General features: G+C 46.0%; 1 protein-coding gene across 19 annotated transcripts in view; it reads right to left on the bottom strand.

Annotated features, from left to right (window-relative positions):
• NRCAM (neuronal cell adhesion molecule) overlaps positions 1-21,989 on the bottom strand; it is a 275,589-nt gene that overhangs the window by 211,513 nt on the left and 42,087 nt on the right. For all 19 annotated transcript variants that reach the window (XM_025449225.3, XM_049096334.1, XM_025449227.3 and 16 more), the window contains one exon: positions 1,309-1,467. The gene's annotated coding sequence lies outside the window, so the exon portion shown is untranslated. Of the gene's footprint in view, positions 1-1,308; positions 1,468-21,989 lie in introns of those variants that run through there.

The raw sequence follows: 21,989 nt of genomic DNA, 5'->3' as shown, positions 1-21,989 counted from the left end.
TGCCTTTCTCTGTGTGTCTCTCATGAATAAATAAATACAATAAAAAATCTTAAAAAAATAAGTCCTTTCCTCACCATGACCAGGTCTACTTCCTCTCAAAAGTCCCTTTATGTCACCAGAGTCAGAAACCTGAGAATCACAGGTCCTAACATTTTTGCACTTCCAATGTCCAAATCATCATCAAATCCAGCACATTCTAGCTCTTTCAAAGCTCTCTTCCTCTATCCCTCACAGCTTCTCTACTGTCATCCCTCTCATCTCTTCACCAGATCAGTGCAAAACAAATCTTCCTTTAACCAGACTCACCTTCAGCCGTTTCTCTACACTCTCTCCGAGGTAACGTACCTAAAATATCAATGACTGCCATCTTAAACCCCCTCAGTGCTTACACATACACACACACATCCTTCATACTATGGTTCAACAACCCTGAACAACTTACTACTCCTGCATGCAGGTTTCACACCCCTATCCCGTTGCTCCTGCCAGCAATACTCTCTCCACTCCACTAGGCCAATTCCTAGTCATCCTTCAAGGGCCACATCAGTGGTCACCTCCTCCAAGAAGCCTACTTTTACACACACAATCTGTAGCCCCAGGCTGCATTCAACATCTCTTTCATTCCTTGATGTACTCTCAATACACTTTTATCATATTGGAGTTGGTCATACCTATTTATGTGTCTGTCTCTTGCACTCGACAGGTACTCCTTAAAGGTAAGGACTTACCACCCACCTTTGCTTCTTGAGATCCTAGCAAACTTTACAGAATCAAAATAAAAATGAATCCAACTATAAAGAGAAACAGATTGGAGGGTATAAGAATATTTTGGAGGATTATGGATATTCGGAAATGGTAATTGTTTTTCTTACTTGTGCAGATAGTATCTCATGGTTTACAAAGTGCTTTCATATATATTGTTTTGGTTTATCCTTAAAACAACTCTAAAAGGCAGGGTAAGGCAAATATGAAGGCTCTAGGAAACCCTAAATACATAAGAAATTCTTCTGAAAAGAGAAATGTCATTGACTTTTCAAGGTGTGTGTGTGTGCGCACACGCACGTGTTCAAATAAGTCTCCTTAGATCCGAGCTACAACTTCAAATAAGGTCCTGTTATGTCAAAATAGCCACTTGATTTCCTCCATAACTACTATAAAATCATCCTGAAAAAGAAAAACTCTCAATTCTTTGTAGAGAATTTTCAATAATGTATTCCCTTATTCACTCTTTTCCAAGAAGTAGATCTGGGAAGACAGAACAGCTAATTTAGATTTCTAACAACCAAAAGACAACTGGTTCGCTCTCACCTTTAGAAGATCCCCCAGGGCCAAGAGTCTCTCGAAAGTTTCGCTGATTGTTGCAAGCCGTCCTTTTCTTAGGATGAGGCCAACAGTTGAGAGCAGCTTTGGCCAAAGTCTTCAACACACAGGGGTAGCGGGTACTGAGGAAAAATATCACAAGGATTCCTAAATAGGAAAACAAACAAACAAAAAAACACAGAACAGTGTAAATTGTTTTGGGTCGGTTAATTCTATTAAGCTATTTCATTTTACTCATCCGACTAAATTGGACAAGGGGAACTTAATACATATTAAATTCCAGGGTTCATTTTAACCACACCTCTCTGTACCTAAGAACAGCAGTGTCTTAAGACTTTAAGCAATTTAATGGCCACAGGTAATGAAAACAGGTAACATGACTCCAATCACATTTTAGCGTAGGATAGAAGTCGGAATGACCCCTAAATAGCAGGTAACAAGTGTGTGCACAAATTAAAGAGAGAGAAAAGGCACTTGATCCTGCGCTCCTCTAATACTTCATGGGAATACGGTGCACTTTACACTCACAGGGGCACGCAGGCTGCGGCCGGGAAGATCTCACACCCCCCGAAAAGAACAAACAGTGAAGAACAAAGTACTTGATCAAGGTTGACAACGTCAGAGAGGAACTCAGCAATGCAATTACATTTTCAGGTGGCTTTGAACGCGGTGAGAAAAGAAGGCATCTGGGAATGAAGGGGGTTGCTAAGCACACCACTGTAAGGAAACAAGCACGGGGTGAAGGTACAACTACACAGAATGGAGCCTTCATTAGGTGGAAACCAACCATCCGCAGTGCCGAGTATTATGTGTGTTTAATATCTCACTTTTAAGAAAAAGGGTAAAAAATCACAGCAAAGACTATTCAGGGGGCACCTGAGTGGCTCAGCAGTTGAGCACTTGCCTTTGGTTCAGGTCGTGACCCCGGGTCCTGGGATCGAGTCCCACATGGGGCTCCCCACATGGAGCCTGCTTCTCCCTCTGCCTATGTCTCTGCTTCTCTGTGTGTCCATGAATAAATAAATTTAATTTAATTAATAGTATCCAAAGTTTAAAGCCCTATTGAATAGTGCCCCAATTTTCAAGAAGAGGAGCCCGAGGCTCTGAGAAGTACGGGCACACAGGCAAAGTCCAAGCAAAAGAACACCCCTGGGATGGAATCAAGTCTCGGGGAGGAGATGAAGTCGGGTCCTGAGCGGGGGCTGGACACAAGTTTTTCTCAGGCTGGGCCAGACAGGCAGACAGGAGCCACGCCCTTGACTAGGGACAGGTGCCATCGGCTCTCTGGGCTCCCACCCTTTACAGAATAAGGATAAAGAAGAATCCTAGTAGCTAAGTTACAGCACTTCATGTGAGCTAGACTTTGTGCTAAGAAGCGCTTCCATCCTCACAAAATTCTCAGACCTGACTACTAGTATTATAATAGTTTGCTTATAATTTATAAATGAGGAAATTGAAGCCAAGTGAGCTTACTAGTCTTGTCTCCAGAAAGGGGGAACCAGAATTTTAACAGAGCTCATTTCTCTCCTACCCATGTATTTCCCAGCGGGAATATAGTTAACAGAAAGCTGGAGGCAAGGCTACTCCGCTCTGTGTCTGCTTCATCTTTCTTTTTCTTTTTTTTTTTTTGTCACCGCGCACTGTCACATTGGAAAGTGGAACCAGAGGCATCCTAGAGTCCTCCTGCTGCTTTCAGATTTTCTGATTAAATACTAATTTCTGTTCTTTGCGAGAGGATTAACATTTTATGGAATGATTTTTTTCTCCCTTCACAACACACACACACACACACACAACCACACCATATACACACCACATACACACACGCACAACCACACCTAGCAGGCCACACGTACTACCACATCATAGACACACAAGCACAGCCACCATGCCACACACACCACAAACATACACCACACACATACACACAAATACACCACACACACCACACCATACACATACACACCTATACTACATACATGCCATACATATACACACACCACACACAATCACACAACCACCATGCCACACAGAGTACCACACCATCCATTCCACACACATACATCACACATACACAAATACCCCACAGACATACTACATATATACATGCCGCAGCACACACATACACACCTACACTACATATACACCACACATACACAGTCACACCACACACATACACATGCACTTCCACACATAACACACACACCACACACATACAAACACACATACCGCATATATACACAACATACACTTTACCATACATGCACATGCACACACACGCACACACACAAACACACACACACTTGCAAATTAATAGAGTGTGAATGGTGAGACTTTAGAGACTTCTGCTTGGGCAGCTATCTGAAGAGTCACCACTGGAACCTGCCCTAACTGACTCAGGCCACCAAGAATATGAGTTTAAAACCGTAGCTGAGGTATCTGGTACACCACTCAGCACTCATTGGGAAAAAAATTACTGAACGTCCCTACACTCTTCTTCAGTCATCTCTGAGAAGTAACCCTGCCGTAGTTTGCTGCTCTTTACATTTAAATTATGTAAATTATCTCCTTTCTTTAAATGGCATTGTTATTAACTCTAATCGAATCCAATTTACAAATATTCCACACATGAAATATATTTTCCTTAAGAGGCTAAGGCAAAACACTACTGCTTTTGACACCTGAGGCAAATCCTAATTATACAGCGGCAGGATTATCTTCATGGCTCGTACCAGTAATAATGCAAAGAGATGGCTTTCATTAGACCCTTCTGGGAAGAAATAAAAGAGTGGTAATAAAGATAAAAACACACAATTTGGGGAACTAGAGGGCGCCTCGAAGGTCATGGTATCCAACCACCTATCTGCCTATGGCTTTTTCCATTTCAAAGGACTCTGCATGAGGTTGAACCTCTCTTCCTGCAGCTTCCACTCATTGGTCCCAAATCTGGCCTCTGGAGACTTATCCAGACTCACATTCTAATGTAAACTTCCCAGCCACAGCCTGCTGTTCTGAAAAGCAGGAGTAAGCTGTGCTTGGAACAGAGTGGCCAGTGACAGGACCAGGGGTGAGTATCTGATGCTGGGGTGTCCCACAGAAGCTGGTGGATGATCCATGAGATAGCTTTGTGCCAGGGTCCTGCCCAAGAAGAGAGATGATAATCAGCCAAGTCAAACCAGCCATCTCCGGGATTTGGAGAGGACATCGGGGGTCAGAGGAGAACCTCCTGAGTACGCAGAGGTAAGCAGATAGGCTGAAAGAGAGATGATGAGAGAGAAGACGCATCCCTGACGTTTCCTGGCCCGACCCTGATAATGTCCCACTTCCCAGACTCTGACAAGGAAGCTGCATGGAAGTCCCTCATCCTTAGGGTGCCCTGCACCTCTGTTCTCTACAGCTTCAAATGCGCAGCCCATATGGACTCAGATTATAGCCCCTCATTTACCAGCCGTTCTTAGAGCTTTGTGTCAGATTGACAGTGAAGATTTCCCTTATCTGGGGATCCCTGGGTGGCGCAGCGGTTTAGCGCCTGCCTTTGGCCCAGGGCGCGATCCTGGAGACCCGGGATCGAATCCCACGTCGGGCTCCCGGTGCATGGAGCCTGCCTGCTTCTCCCTCTGCCTGTGTCTCTGCCTCTCTCTCTCTCTGATGTGACTATCATAAATAAATAAAAATTAAAAAAAAAAAGATTTCCCTTATCTTTCTATAGATATTGCTGTTAGGGCCAAGTAAAGGCTTTATTTTCACCCCATTAATATTTCACCTTTTTTAAATGGAGTTCATGATTCCAACTTGCCAAAAGTTCTCGACTTTTCACTCTGCCCTTTCAAAATAGCTGTTATGCCTTTCACCTTCGTGCCATCGACAAATTAGACAAGCATGCCACCTAGAATGATGTTCATGCCATGACCAAAAAAAAAAAAAAAGACTTTTAAATAAGGCACTATTTCACAGAGCAAAGAGTGGTAATCAAAATAGCAAAAAACCAAACTGCTGATGAATAAAACTGAATTTATTTTCGTGGCAAGGTCATTACTTAAAAATTAATAATTACCAATTCTCCAACTTGACGGCGAACCCGCCTGAAGATATAAATAGCTGCATAAACTGACATGACCCAGCAATTCATCTGCAGGATAAAGGTTGTAACATTTACTTGGTAGAAACGGCAAAACCCAGAATTAGATTTCAGCATCATTAGAGAAAATTAGGTCATCGTTGAGATAATTGGCAATGTGAACTTTGTAGTTGGAATAATTACCTGTGCAGCAGACCAAGAAGTTATGTTGGAGAAACATATTGCAAAAACAGAGCCGAGTTAGCGTCATCCTTCCCGGAGGCAATCATGGAAATGAGCAGAATCTGTCATTTTAGGTCATCTGGTTTGCCCATGCCAAAGTGAAATTGTTCCCCAAAGATCTCAACTGCTTTGTCTAATTTAGCTTTCGGTAAGCCTCACGGGATCTCTCTTTAGAGTAAAGAGCCCCACACTGAAGAGCTTTTTAAGTTCTTGTGTCTGCTCTTCTTGGTTTTTTGGTCTGCACCACTGCTGTCAGACTATCAAGCTGCAGTTTCTAGTGGTGGCCAGGGTGCCTGCCCGGAGCAACCCAACCCATCCCCACTGCTCCAACTGGATACCTCTGGTCCTCCCAGGACTGACTGGAAATCTTGAGACAGAGGGCCCAATGGGCCCATCTACAAAAAAAAAAAAAAAAAAAGCACATGAGTGTGCGTGTAGATTTCCCGCCCTCTCTGTTGAACACGCAGAGGCCTTCTTGGCTTACTTCTTTTTTTCTCAGCTGTGTCGAGCCATTACACTGTTCATTCAACAGTTACTCTTTGATCCACTGAGGTCAAGAGTAACTCGGCCCTGGAAGCCCCAAGAAACACAGAGACAACTAAATCTCAGCAGATTCTGCTCAAAGACAGAGATGAGAGCTAATAATACCGTCTTGTGTTGTACGGAGCTTTGTGATTTATTTTGCACAGAAGTAATCTAACTTGACACTGAAAAATAAGTGCTTTTCTTGCCATCTTATGGATCAAAACCAAGCTCCAGTAAGGTTAGGTAAGTTATCAGTAATTCATTGCAGCTAGTAACCGGCAAAGGCAGGACTCCAAAGGTGAGCTTTGTGATTCCCCACCAAACAATGCACACGTTGTTCATGCAGATAGGGTGACCACAGAACAACATATATTGAAAGCACACTGGATACTTTTGGCATTTATCCGATCCTTATATTTGATAACAACTGTACGAGGTGGGAGATTTTATCATCCCATCCTATAGGAGAGAAAAACGAGAACAAGGCACAGAAAGAAAAGTAATGGCCCAGTGCTGCATGGCTAGTAGGTGGCCAAGAGTGACAAACACCATGAGAGCAGTGCCACCCGGAAGAACTGTGGTGGAAATCACTGGATCTGTTGCTAGGAAGGACGCTAAGAAAGTTTGGGAACGTTTTCTAGCATTTCCAGAACAGTGAGACTTTTCTTCTCTTGCAAATCCTGTGAGAAGACACTGGCATCGGGGACTAGAAAAAAACATGGCAGTTCCAAGAAAAGAAGGCAACGTGGCGCTTGCCTCTCCCTCCACCATGGCTATGGGCGTGTGAGTCACTTGATGGCACAGAGCTGCCAACACATGAATACCATCTGCTGCTTTAAAGCTTGCAATGTATATTTTCTAATATTTCAAATTCTTTGCACGGATCAAGCTGGTAAGCAAAGCAGAGAGAAGAGACCCTTGGCATTCATGGCCTCACGCTTGTGGTTGGTGATTTCACAGTGACTGCCCGGGAGGCTCACAAAGCGTGACACAGCAGTGTGCCAGGACATCCAACTGGAAACACGCAACCTCGCTGGCTGCTGGGCGCTCACACCTGAATGCAGTTTCCTTGTTCTGAAGCTGATTTCAGGTCTGAAAGGAGGGAGCCAGGAAGAGAGGAGGTGTGCTCCAGCATTCAGTGAGTGACTCCCTCGGCCCAGAGGAGGGGCTAAGAGATTCCTACACAAAGCTTCTGTTAATCCTACAATAATTCCACAAAGCAGACATTATTATACTGATTTTCTGCACGGTCATATTGAGGCACAATATGCATCCCAAAGTCAGAGAGCTTGTCCATGTCAGAGATGGGATTTGAATGGGGTCTCCCTGACTCGGTGCTATGGCATCTCTTACATTTCTGTTGATGTCACTGGGCAAGCAAACAAACAAAAGCTCTGAGAGGAGGGGGAAGACCCTGAGACCCTTCTCACAAGAGCCTGGGAAGACCCTGTAACTTCAGTTAATGTTGGAAAGCCAGTTGAACTTAGACCTGACGTGTGTATAGTCTCTGACTTACAATGATGGTTCAACTTACGACTTTTTGACTTTACGATGGTATGAAAGCAATATGCACCCAATAGAAACTGAACTTCAAATTTCGAATTTGGATCTTTTCCCGGATGCTATGTCTGGGACAATCCTCCCCTGATGCTTGGGCAGCGAGCCGCAGCTCTGTCAACCATGTGGGCCCCAAGGTCAACAAGCCATATACTTGTAGCCATTCTGCACCCACGTGACCACTCTGCCACTTTCAGTATAATATTCAATAAATTACATGAGCTACTCAACACTTGATTACTAGGTCGGCTGCGGGTTCGATGATTGTGCCCAACTGCCAGCTGATGTAAGTGTTCTGAGCACAGGCAAACTAGGCCAGAGGCTAAACCGCGATGTTTGGTAGATTAGGTGTATTAAATGCATTTTAGACTTAGGATACTTTCAACTTACAATACGTTGTTCATCAGGATGTAACACTCGTGTTTGAAAAAAGAAAGAAGAAAGAAAAGAAAAGAAAAAGAGGGAAGCCACAGTGGCTAAGTGGTTTAGCGCTGCCTTCAGCTTGGGGTGTGATCCTGGAGACCTGGGATCGAGTCCCACGTCGGGCTCTCTGCATGGAGCCTGCTTCTCCCTCGGCCTGTATCTCTGCCAATCTCTCTCTCCCCCCCCCACCCCGTTTCTCATGAATAAATAAATAAAATCTTAAAAAAAAAAAAAAGAAACAGAAAAAGAGAAAGAGGGACACCTGGGTGGCTCAGTGGTTGAGCATCTGCCTTTGGCTCAAGTCATGATCCTGGGGTCCTGGGATTGAGTCCCACATCGGGCTCCCTACAGCGAGCCTGCTTCTCCCTCTGCCTGTGTCTCTGCCTCTCTCTCTCTGTGTCTTTCATGAATAAATTAATAAAATCTTAAAAAAAAAGAAAGAAAGAAAGAAAGCAAACCACAGGAAACTTAGTGGAAACAGTCCCATGGGAAAAGCCAAGCACGCTACAAACCTTTCCATAGTCTTGAATTGAGAGATGCCCTGAAGTCTTAGAAACCTCCCTCTTGGGCCTGCTGGGAATGCAGAGGGAGAGGGAGAAATGTGTCAAAGGCAGGAAGAGTCCGGCCTAGCAGCCAGAAGCAGGTGCCTGACACGAAGGCTGTGAAGTGCCAATAAAGTGCAGCGGGGCCCCGAGGCGGGGAGAAGGCACCTGGGGGGGGGATCGGTGGTAGATGTTGTCCCCCGCTTCCCTCCGGAGTCGCTGGCAGTGAAAGGAAGGGGCGAAGCTGAGCTGTAACGCTGGGGGGGCAGCAGAGATGGGGGGGTGTTTAGGCCGGGGCAAGTGAGCACAGAGCACAGTCCTAGGATATGAAGACCTAGGAACCAGGAGAGGCCAAGCAGGGCGGTGCACAAGGGGCGAGGGGGGCGGAGCTGCAGGTGGCAGGTGGCAGGTGGGGGGCACAGGGCTGGGGCGGGGACACAGAGGCCGACTCAGGGGGCCCCCCCCCGCAGTATCTCAGCCGCTTCACCTTAACGGGCGGGGCTGCTGGTCCCACTGAGGCCTTGCCCCACCTCGGATGGGACAGTCCCCAGAAATGAGCTTCCAAGAACCACGCAACAGCCCCGACGCAGAAACCTGCAGATTTGCGGCCCACGCTGGCCTCTCCCTAAAGCACAGCTGGAGTCTGGCAAAATGAAATGAAATGCCAGCACCCTTCACCAGCCAGCACGAGTGCCTTGCCGCCTCCAACTCGCCTGTAATAGAATACACAAAACAAACGTGCTTCGACGACCCCAAACAGCAACGGAGACCCTTCCGACTTGCGGGGCTTTACGTATTGTGCAGAGCTGCACCGTTACTCACTCGGTCAAGAAGCACTTCGTGAGCGCCCACCAGTAACCCACGAGCTGGGAGCTGCAATGCTAACGACCTTTATCTTTGTCCTTCCTTCTGACTGGATGGTTTTAGACAGGCTTCGATTTACCTGGGGAAACTTCTGCAGGGGATGTTTAGTGGCATTGGTTTTTTCTGATTAAAAAAAAAAAAAGTGTTTTCATTTTTCAAAATAGGAGAAGTACAGGAAAAGTAAAAGAAAAAAAAAATTAAGACAGTGTTCTCTTCCACCACCGGAAATAAAAATTGTCAACGTCGGGGCCCTTACGTGTTCTGAGTGTTTTCTTTCTTTCTGTATGTGCGTTGACGGTGTACGCACATTTTTCAAAACAGAAGTGGTGTGATAAATTATGCACTGATTTAGTAACCTGCTCTGTTCATCTAACAACACAAAATGAACATTTCCCCAAGTCGTTAAATATCCTATAAAATCAATTTTGGTGTCTGGGTAATACTCTAGCATATAAATAAATCATATTCATTTAACCAATTTCCTACTATTGGCCATTAGTGCTATTCCATTTGGCTTTTTTACAACATTTTCTGAAGATATGCTATTTTACTAGCACTGGCTGAAAAACAACCAGTAAAGGTTTTTGTTTTTGTTTTTGTTTTTGTTGTAAGATTGTATTTACTTATTTATTTTAGGGAGAAAAAGAGAGAGAGCATGCACGCATGAGTTAGTGAGAGGCAGACGGAGAGGAAGAGAATCCCAAGCAGACTCCAAGATGACAGCAGAGCCTGATGCAGGGCTCGATGTCATGACCCTCAGATATGACCTGAGCAGAAATCAAGAGCCAGATCCTGAACAGACAGAGCCACCCAGGCCCCCACAACCAGTAAAGTTCTCACACAGCGGATACATGCAACATTATTTAATTACAAAGTTCCACTCCTTCCTTGTTGCCTTCAGGCTGGTTGGCTGTGCAGAGCAGCTCCAGCACACGTTTGCCACCAGGTTCCCAGCGGGTCCTTCACAGCCCTGCCCCCACCCCTTGCTGTACCTCTGTAGCTTGGCAATGAGTAGCCTCCTCCACCACATTAGCTCAGATTCCTGTGAAAAGCTTGAATTTTCCAATGAACATATCAGAGCAGAACCCATGGATAAATGGTCCCCAACCCCAGTTAATGTGCGGACACAGTCCTTCCTGGGGCAGAAAGAGAGTCTGAGGGAAACACTGGTAGCCTGACATAAAAGGCAATAATGTTTCTCATTGTCTTAATGGGTCATATTATGTCTCAAAAGAGACAATGGGCCAGACTGGAAAATTGTAACTATTTTCATTACTGTTGTGGTTATTAAATATTAGATGAGGGATCCCTGGGTGGTGCAGAGGTTTGGCACCTGCCTTTGGCCCAGGGCACGATCCTGGAGACCCGGGATCGAGTCCCACGTCGGGCTCCCGGTGCATAGAGCCTGCTTCTCCTTCTGCCTGTGTCTCTGCTCCTCTCTCTCTCTCTCTCTCTCTCTCTCTCGTTCTCTCTCTCTCTGTGTGACTATCATAAATAAATACATAAATAAATAAATAAATAATAAATAAATAAATAAATAATAAATAAATAAATAAAAGATGAGAAGACAGTACAAGGGATGTGCTTTAAGCAGTTCATGATTTTGAGCCTCTACTGTGCTCCAGCCCTGCTGGCACTCAGAAATCCACAGACAGTGTGGCCATTGCCTTGATTATGGTGACGGCTGGGCAGGGGAATACGTAAGTCAAAACTCCTCAGACTGTCCATTTTAAACATGTGCAGTTTGTTGTATGTTAATTACACATCAATAAAATTGTTTAAAAAAAGTTAAGACCTCCTCCCAAGTGCCCCAAACCCACACCTGAGGTTCAGAGTTAATTGGTCTTAAGTGAGTCTCCTAATGTGAAGTCGAGAACCGTTGATTTAACATATATTGGGGATGAAGAGTGAGTGCACTTAGCCTGATGAGCACGGAGTACTGTATAGAATTGTTGAATCGTTATATTGTACACCTGAAACTAATGGAACACTGCAGGTCATATACTTCAATAAAAAGGGGGAAAAAAAGATTCAATTGATACTTTAAAACTGCACAAGAATTGATAAATTGATCCAATTCATATGAAATTGGTAAGGACCTTTCTTGAAGTGATTTTGTCATGTTCAAGTGCAAACAATAACAAACTTGCTTTTTAGAAGAGTGCTACCTGGCAAAGAAACTCAGAGACTTGCTTTAACAATTTTCAAGAATTCCTTAACCAAACCTTAAAGAGCCTATTGTGTGCCAGGTACTATTCTAGGCAGAGCATCAATCCTGTGTACGCGTGAAACTGGTAACGTTTTATGAGCCCAACACCCTCTTAAGTGCATTTAAACTAAATTGAATTCACAAAGTAGTTTAAACATTTATTTATCTAAGGAAAGCTAAACACAGGGAGTGGGAAAATGAACCTGCTGTGGCCCCGTAGCGCAACCACGGATTCTCCACGAGAGAGGTTCAAATCCAGGAGGTTTTGCTCTATTTGCCAAGCCATTGAGCTACCCGCAGGCTTTTAGCAAGAATGTGGGAAAAGCTGTCCCAGGAAACTGGAAGCTTCCTGCCAGAGGGCACCATCATCCCCTCCCGACATCTGAGGCTCGATGCCAGTGCGCGGCCCATAGATACCAAGACAGCTTCACGTCCAGAACAAAACAGCCAAGCCCTTTCATTAGGGAAAATTAATATTCAATATTCACTCACATATGTCTTTACTCTGTTATTAATAAGAAACTTTGAACATAATTAGTATTGGCTTTGAGTGCAGTTAAGAACTGCGCCCAGCTGGAAAGGAGCCACGGAGCGGAGTCTCACCCCCTCCGAGGCTGAACACTCAAAGGGATTAGAAGAAAAAGAAATGGAATCGTCCAGGAAGAAATGGTCTCCGGGAGTTAACTGGGATGACGGTGGGTGGCAGAAGGGGACAGAGCTGTGGCGATCAGGGGCATGGCCCTCCTCAGGTGCTTGTCACCTCCGGCCTCCTTAATTGCAGCACAAAATGAAATGAGGTCACCGAAGCCTCTGGCTCAGGGGATGCCGGAGAGCAGCTCGTGGTGAGGCCGGATGGGAGCACCTGGCCAGGTGAAAATGCAGAAGAGCCTCAGACCGCCCTGGAGGGACCTGACCCCTCTCATCCGAGAAGCGGGAGTGAACACCAGGCAGGAATTCAAGAGCACAGTTGGGATTTCCAGGCCGCTGACCACTATCACCACTTCAGCTAAAATGAAGCAATATTAAAAATGTTCTGTCCTCCGTAGACCCGGGTGAAATGTTACATCCCTGGCAGGAAAAAAGTAAGATCAACTTGCAACTCACTCTCAATAATCAGCCTCTCATAGTTCCCTCCTACTAACAGCTGTGATACCTACACACTCATACTAAAACTGGGGCTTCCCCCCCAAATAACCTGGGGCTCCCCTCAACACTTCCCTCCCAAATTTCCCCCATCTGTCTGATACCCCCTGTTGGCCTCTTCAGAATCCAATGCCTGGGTCACTTTTCAATTCCGTTTCATCCCTGACACCATCTGTCTGGTCACCCCAGTCTCCAGGCATCGTGCCTGAGGACCAGATCACCCCATCTTCATCCCAGTGCCCAGCCAGGGGTCCAGGAACACAGTGTTTTCTGGAGGGGGCACAGTGCCTTAGCCCGTAGTCCCCAAGACATACACACATTGTTCTAGGTGCTCCCTTATGAGATGCCTGTGATGGTGAGAACTTCAACTTTAACAGTTTCCCCAAGCAAAACCAATCCTCACCAATCCCAGAAACTGTGGATACTTGCCAGATAAAATAATATGCGTAGATTTCAAGATTCTACGCTATCCATATCATAATTCCTAGTTCTAGCCACCAAACTCACAACCAAAAAAAAAAGTTATATCCCATTACATCATTCTTTTAAAATATATATATATATTTGGTTGACTGAGTTCCCACTAAACCAAGCCAGGTATGTGTCCCACCTTTGGCTTATTTCTGCCACTGCCCTGGGTTGGTTCTTAAATCATTACAAAAAGCAGAATGCTTTAAAACAACAACAACAACAACAACAAACATTAAAAAATATAGGCAGACTCACAAGAACCTGTTCATCACATAGATTTCTAACTCAGGAAAACTCCCAAATCTGTAGTCCTAGCCTACATTCTAGTCCACCTGCTACAGCCAAGTAGACCCTACATTTCAAGTTAACAAACTTAAAGTATAGATACAAAAATGCAAGCCCATGGGTACACACTAAACAGTCCACGATCAAATCTTGGTGTGTGTTCTTGTAATATGATCATGTCACTACAACCCTATGCCCCCAACTTTTCTTAGGAAGAAAAGCCCTCTTAGAGTGACTTCAACCTAAGCTGATTCTCATCAGACGGACCTTTATTTTCTTTTTAAGATTTTTTATTTATTTATTAGAGACATAGAGAGAGAGAAACAGGCAGAGGGAGAAGCAGGCTCCAAGCAGGGAGCCCGACGTGGGACTCAATCCCGGGTCTCCAGGATCACGCCCTGGGCCAAAGGGGCCCTAAACTGCTGGGCCACGGGGGCTGCCCCAGGCAGAGCTTTAAAACATTACAAGCCAATTCACATGAAGGCTGGCAGATAATTTTCTTGGAGAAGAGATGAAGGTGAAACATGAGAGTATGCTCTTTAAAAATCTGATGTGGGTTTCCAGGAGTACAGTGGTTGGCAGCCGCCCTGCACAGGCAACTCCCTGGGGTACTTGCAGAGACGAGCTGATGCTTGGGCCCTGTGCCCAGGGTGGGGACTGGGCCTTGATCAATTTTTAAAGCTCATTCTAATGTGTATTAGAGGTAAACCTCCCCCGCTCCACCCCAAGGTGGAGTGTACTTCAATTGAGTACTAAGAACTCTGTAATAAGCAGAGCTGCCCAGGGAAAGAACAAGTCACCCCAGGGGTTGGGGGAGGTGAGTCCTGTCACAGCAAGTGTGGAAGGAGGGGCTACATGTTTGAGCCCCTATGGGGGACAGGGCAGGAAGGAGTCCTCACGTCTTTGAAACTGATTTTTTCTTTCTTTTTAAGACTTTTTAAAGATTGTATTTATTTATTCATGAGAGACACAGAGAGAGAGAGGGGGGCAGAGACACAGGCAGAGAGCCCAACGTGGGACTCGATCCCGGGACCCTGGGGTCACGCCCTGAGCCGAAGGCAGATGCTCAACCGCTGAGCCACCCAGGCGCCCCGAAACTTCTTCCACATACTCATTCCACCTAGGGTCAGTATGTAAGTTAGAACAAGAAAAGAAAAAGGTCTCATGTGCAATGTCCTACTTGCAACAAAACAGTTTTCCTAAAACCTTTCATCTTGCCCACATAAAACTTGTTAATGTTTTGTGCAATAAAATCAAAATGTTATTGTGTTTTCAGTATTAATCTACTTTCAAAAAATCTCTCCTTGTACAATGAGTTACATTATAATATTCTGACTTTTTAATACTCATGTCTTTCTACCGCTTCCACCTATAAAGGCCTTTTAAAATCAGTTGGTATTTGTCTTTCTTCAGTTCATAAAAAAAGAATTCCTCATCCTAAATGTTCTGTGAAATGTCATTGGTGCAGAACTCCCTATGGCTTCCTTCCCAATTATCCTACTGTTTTCTTCTTCCTTATTCTTAAGCATTGACATAAACATTTCCTCTGACCCTTTCTGGGAGATGAACTTCAGTTCTTATTTAAAGGATGATGCCTTTTGCAGGGTTTTTGCCCCCAAAATTAGGCAATGGAATACATGCAGAAGCAAATAGAATAAATGTCCCAATCCTTAGGTTGGGATTTTTATTTTATCTTATTTTTTTGTCTTGCTCTGTATTGTTTCTTATATCACTGGGCTAATACTATGTATGCTCTTTTACAACTTGCATTTTTAATATGTCTTGAGATCCTTCCGTACCAGAAAGTACAGGTCCATTTCTTTTAACAGACATAGAAAATCATCTGCCCGACACACCCGTTACCCATTCTACCGCTGACAGTTACTTCATTTCAACTCGCTTTAACTACTAGAAGCAAAATTGCAATGAAAAACTTACAAATACATTTATGTATATATAAATTCCCCCCAAATGGAATTTCTAGGTCAATAATTTGCATTTCAAATTTTAATAAAAATATCAAACTGACTTCCAAGAGGGCTGTGATTATTTAAACACTTACAAGAATGTATAAGAAAATTGTTTCTCCACTTCTTTGCCAACACTAGATACCATCAACTTTAATTTTTTTACTCTCAAAGGCAAAAGGCGCCTTTAGGTTTTGCCAGAATTTGGTTTATGAGCCAAAGTATAAATAGCAATTTTCTGGATTGTTATTGCATTTATTTAAAAAATGATGAAGCTACACTATCATAGCAGATGTCTACAATCTACCCTGAAACCTATCATTCTGCTTAGATTCTAAGATTCTGACCTTTACAGCTAACTCTCTCCTCTTTATGATTCCTCAAAATTGCAGCCCTTAAAAGGCAACTCAAAGCTCGCCTCCTGCTCAAAGCCTTCTTTGATTCCCTTGATGTCACAATTTTTTTACCCCTCCTCTACTCTGATCCCTCAACACTTATTTAGTTTATGTTAACTTTTAAATCCCCCTTTGCCCATCAATAACACGAGTAAGGTAGAAACATGCGAGGCCAAGAGAAATGAAGAAAGATTTTTAAACATTTATGATATTTAGTTATTGAGCTAATATCTATTTATTGGGTGCATATTAGACCCACTTTATGTGCTTTGCCACATTTGTCTGCCTGTCCCCACACTGTTCTCTGGCTGCTTGCTCTGCCCTCTTGTCTGCTAACACAGCCTGATGTCTCAGTCTCCCTGGGGGTGATGGCCCTGGCTCAGTCTCTGTCATGATGAGCGCGGCGAGAGCTGCAGCGCTTGGGCATCTGGTCCACCTTCACTGGTACCGTGGACACCCTGGCTCCCCCACCACTTCGGGACTCCCACAGAGCACCGCGCTGTGGGGCAGAGGATCGGGCTGCCGGCCCCCCACCCCGGGCTGACCACAGGGGCTGGGTACCGCAACCTAGAAGCAGGGACTTAAAGCCCAATGGGGTAACCTTGGCCAACGAGACACAGGAGAGACAAGAAGGAGCCAAAAGACCAATTCTGGGACTCCTGGTTGGGGGGTTCAGTGGTTGAACATCTGCCTTCAGCCCAGGACGTGATCCTGGGGTCCTGGGATCGAGTCCCACATCGGGCTCCCTGCATGGAGCCTGGTTCTCCCTCTGCCTGTGTCTCTGCCTCTCTCATGAATAAACAAATAAAATCTTAAAAAAAAAAAAAAAAGACCAATTCCTTGCCTTTCCTCCCTGTGACAGACTATGGGGAGGGGCACGGGTTCCAATGACCCATCTGCAAGACACGTGTGTCACACAGCTGGCCTAGCTGTGTTTGCATGAGCAGCTCTGAGCAGTGTGGTGGCTCACGACTGTGGATCCATCCTGCTTCCCCTTCTCCCGCGCCCTGCTCTTCTGGAATGGCAGCTCCTCATAAAACCTGCCCAGGCCAGCTCTGCCTCCGAGTCTGTTTGCTAGAGAGCTCCAGCCAAGACAACACATCTGCCACCTACAGACACACTGCCCTCTCCTTGCCATCAGCCCCAGGAAGGGGGTACAAGAGACAGAAGGAACCAATTCTGTCCCCAGCACCCTTACGACCCAGGCGGGGACGCGAGGCACCGACACCTGTCGTCGTAAACAGGGAAAAAGACACGATGTGGGTTGGGAAAAACCGGAGTGAATGGAATCAAGGGACAAATCTCGCAGTGGTTTAGAAGATGAGGACTCCTTCACTGGACTCTCTGCAGAGGGCAGACAATAACCACAAGGGGTATTGATTTATTTATTCATGAGAGACACAGGCAGAGGGAGGAGCAGGCTCCCTGCAGAGTCCGACGTGGGACTCGATCCCGGGACCCTGAGGTCACACCCTGAGCCGAAGGCAGACACTCAACTGCTGAGCCACCCAGGCGCCCCAAAACTTCTACATACTCGTTCCATCTAGGGTCAGTATGTAAGTCAGAATAAGAAAAGAAAAAGGTCTCATGTGCAATGTCCTACTTGCAACAAAACAGTTTTCCTAAACCTCTCACCTTGCCCACATAAAATGTGTTAATCTGCGCAATAAAATCAAAATGCTGTGTTTTCAGTATTAATCTACTTATTAAAAATCTCTCCTTGCACAATGAGTTACATTATTATATTCTGACTTTTTAATACTCCCATCGTAGGAAGGGGGCGATGCAGGCGATGCGCGGGGCGCCGCGGCCAGGACGGCGAGGACTGGGACAGCAGCAGGACAAGCCCCGGTTCGGGGGTGAGGGACGCCTCCCGGTCGGCCTGGTCCCCTGGAAGCGGCGAAGCGTGCATCCTGTCCGGCAGCTGAGGGAAGTCCGAGCGTGGCCTCCCCGCTCCCCACCTCACGCCTGAGTCATCGGCGAGGTAAACTGAGTCTCGCCGCCTCTCCTGCGGCTCTCCCAGCTGGCGGAGAGGGTGCCCGCACTGGAACGGCTGCGGGGAGGGAGGGAGGGAGGGCGAGTCCAGAGGCGGGGGAGCCCGGCCCGGGGCTGCTGCCCATCCACGGCGCCTCCCACACCAGCTCAGCCCTAACCAGCCAGCGCTTCCTTCTGCACCTGGTTCTGTGCTGTGTTTCTCCACTGGTGCAAACTGGTGGTGGGGGGGGGGGGACAACTGGTGCAACTGGTGCAAACTGGGGGGGTAGGGAACTGGTGCAACTGGTACAAACTGGGGGGGCGGGGAACTGGTGCAACTGATGCAAACTGGGGGGCAGGGAACAACTGGTGCAACTGGTGCAAACTGGGGGAGGCAGGGAACAACTGGTGCAAACTGGGGGGGGCAGGGAACAACTGGTGCAAACTGGGGGGGCAGGGAACGGCACTATTATTTATTTAACGGCCCCCCAGATGACTTAAGCCTTTGGAGCAGGATGCAATGGGAGATGTGATAAGAGAGACACTGAACGCTTCTTAACGATGTGGTGGCCCCACATCCTACCCTCTGCCCCCCGAAAGGAAATGAGTGGGCTCCATGGCTTCCCTGTGGTTTTTCCCATGGGTTCTTGTTGGCCGCTGGGGATCCTACAGCGCCCTTCTCTGGCTATGCTTCTGCCCTGCAGTCTCTTCTTCCTCTGGGAGACCCCACAAGCCCTTCGGAAACGTGCCCCCGGCAGCTCATGGGAGCCCATCCTGGCCACACCAGCGCCCCCAAGACACTGCTCTCTGGATCCAGCAAGGGTCACCACCGGAGAGGTAAATGACAATATTTGCTCTAAATAAAACGGCCAATGCCATCCTAGAAGTAAGAGACACCGAAAAGACAACACGTTCCTGTGAGAGTAGCAGTGTCTGTTTGAATCGTACCCTACAGATGTTTGGAGACACTCTGGCAAAAGTGACACGGTTGACAACACTAGATGGAACTGCCTCTGGGGGACAACGGGAAAGGTTAACCCTTGGGCAGGTGGCGAAGAGGCCTGCTTTGTCATCATTTCTCTGATCAGAGAGATGTTTCTATGGCTGCAGGTCCCACGTTCTGGCCACAAGGCAAACACGGAGGGATCTTTTTCCTTTCGTTTTATACCCAACTGTCTATGTCTCTGGGAAAGAAACAAATAATAATAATAATAAAGCTTTTCTTAACCAGAGACAGTAACACCCCGAGGAAAACCTTGGGCTTTTGTAACATGCTTTTCAAAATTTGAATTTCACGTCCACGTAGTGGATTGAAGGCCTGGGACCTCCTCCAACACAACAGTCATGGAACCAGGAAAAGGGGAAGGGAACTTGCATGCCCCGGCAGGCACCGCACAGCACTCCAGACACCGCCACTCGTGACTAAGGGAGGTCCCCATGCGTCTCACTGTCCAACAGCACCTGCTTTTATGAGCTCTTGGGAAAGGTGGTGCTTTCGGACAGTCGCCTCCCATTTCAGCTCCACGCTGTTCACCCCTCTGCTCAATCGAGTAACAACACTACATCCTCCAAGGAAGTCTCCTAGTTAGGGGACAACCAATTTCAGGCGTTGCTATGGTTTCTACTGGCCATTTATTTCAGTTTCCCATCTTCCCTTAAGAGTGACTGACCGAGGGGTGCCTGGGTGGCTCAGTTGCATACGCGTCTGACTCTTGGTTCAGCTCAGGTCATGATCTCAGGGTCATGAGATGGAGCCCCGCACTGGGCTCCAGGCTGATGGCGGAGCCTGCTTAAGATTCCCTCTTTCCTTCTCCCTTTGCATCCCCCTGCCCCTCAACTTGTGCGCTCTCTCTTTCTCTAAAACAAAACAAAACAAAACAAAAGAGGAACTGACTGAATGCCTCCCAATTTCTTTGCCACACAACGTGCTTCTCACAATTTGATCAAACAACACTGGTGCTTCTAGGGATCCTTTAACATAACAGCCAACAGTAGCCTATTATAATTGCTCTGGAGAAAAGAATTTTCTGGCAAGTGCAGTAAACATTCTAGCAATGCAATTAATTGGGAGTTCACGTCACAATCGCTTACAGAACTTTTTTTTTTCCTTTTTACTCAGACACACAGACCTCAACCTCAAGATCTGTGGGCACCTCCTTTTCTTGTCTATTTTTGTTGTTGTTGTTGTTTTCTTTACTTCCTTTACAGCTTGCAGAGGTAACACTTCAGTATGCACCTGATTAAACACCTGGTGACAGCTACTCATTGTTCATCTTTCTGGTATTATGGCAGCCCTGGAGCCAGACCCACTTTCCTACCATGTGTACACAAAGTGAGCGGCAGTTCTCAGTATCTCGCACCGGACTGCAACCATGCCAGGGCCCAAAGCTACTCTCATTCACACAGGGCCAGTGGGCTTCACACTGATATCAGCAGAGAAACAAAAGCATGGCCCTCTGGAAGCCACATCCACAGAAGCTACGCCAGGGACACACAACAAGAAACAACCTCCAAGTGATTGGAGAGGTGGGCCCTCACCTCCTTGGCAGCCGTGGCGGCGCCCACAGATCTGCACTGCACTTCTTTGGTCTTCCCCAAAGTTCAAGGCCAGTGAAAGAGGACTTGCTGGCTTATGTTTCTGAGCTAGAGATTTTCTCACCATACAAAAGATTTCTGGGTTTCCGTGAAGCACACACTCCCAAAGCATATTTCGAGAAGAGAGATAAGCGAACTCACAGAACACCTGTAGATGAGCTTCTCCCGGGACACCAAAGGCTGGTGCGATTTTAGGATGAGGGTTACGCTGAAGAATATGGGAATGTATGGGGCGAGCGGTGGTGCCCAGTCCTGAAGCGGTAGCCCCACAGCCTGAGCCAGGAACGCTGGGTTGCCTGAACACCCCGGCTAGGAGGGCAGATCTGTATCTCGCACATACCTGGTGTGTGTGCAAACACTCACTAAACACCTACGCACTTCGTACACTACCAGCCTCATTTTCAAGCTACGATCAAGGCCAATATTTATTTAATTTGATTGATTGAAAACATTTAATATAATCATAACCTTTGTATATAACCATGTAGGGTTTTTTTCTTATTTTCCGGTATGAACATTTATTTGGCCATCCGTAGAGCGGCCTGGGATGGTGACACAGATCCTTTCCAGCAACTCGGTAGCAAACAAACAACTTAAAAATCCTGCTCTGAATTTTGAAAATCACTTTGAGAGTTTTGCAGAAGTGATCTTTCCCCACCCATAACCTCTAAAAATATCTCCCGGCCCTTCTGATAATGAGAGGCACTAATAGGATAGATGGATGCTTAATTAGTTCCACCAAAAAAAAACTGCAGTGTGTCTATCCTGGTTAGTGCTTATCATATGGATTTTTCTTTTATCCTTCTCTCTGATTCATTGGTTCATTTTTTTTTTTTTAAGTAAAAGAACTGCTGTCATCCCATAACTGTTCTTACAAGATAACGTTAGTCATTGTGTTCTCACAATATGCTTCTCATCTGGCAGTTAATTTCCCCAGGGAGTGCTGGGATGTTTTATTTTCAGATAATCTCCAATTAGCTTCTTTTCTCTATAATCCTGCTCAGCCCACATTCACACTTTTCTCCTGTACATCTTCCTCCTCTTAACATACTTCAAGGAAGACATGTGATTTACACTGTTTATAACTCTGCCTCACCTATTTGCTCGCTCATCTACGTCAAGAGATACTAGATTTTAATGCCCAAGATCCAAATCAGATAAAATAAAACATCAGGTCTATCAAATGCTGCTTTTCCCAGCTAAGCTCACGCTGCATTCAATCCTTCTTTTTACGAATTTGAAAGGATATTCCTGAGATCTATATTAAATATGATCCTTGGGACGCCTGGGTGGCTCAGCGGTTGGCGTCTACCTTTGGCTCAAGTTGTGATCCTGGGGTTCCGGGATCAAGTCCCACGTTGGGCTCCCTGCATGGAGCGCCTGCTTCTCCCTCTGCCTGTGTCTCTGCCTCTCTCTCTT

This window comes from Canis lupus, chromosome 18 (assembly GCF_003254725.2).
Source record: "Canis lupus dingo isolate Sandy chromosome 18, ASM325472v2, whole genome shotgun sequence".
Classification (NCBI taxonomy): domain Eukaryota; kingdom Metazoa; phylum Chordata; class Mammalia; order Carnivora; family Canidae; genus Canis; species Canis lupus.
This window is presented reverse-complemented; position numbering and strand designations above follow the sequence as displayed.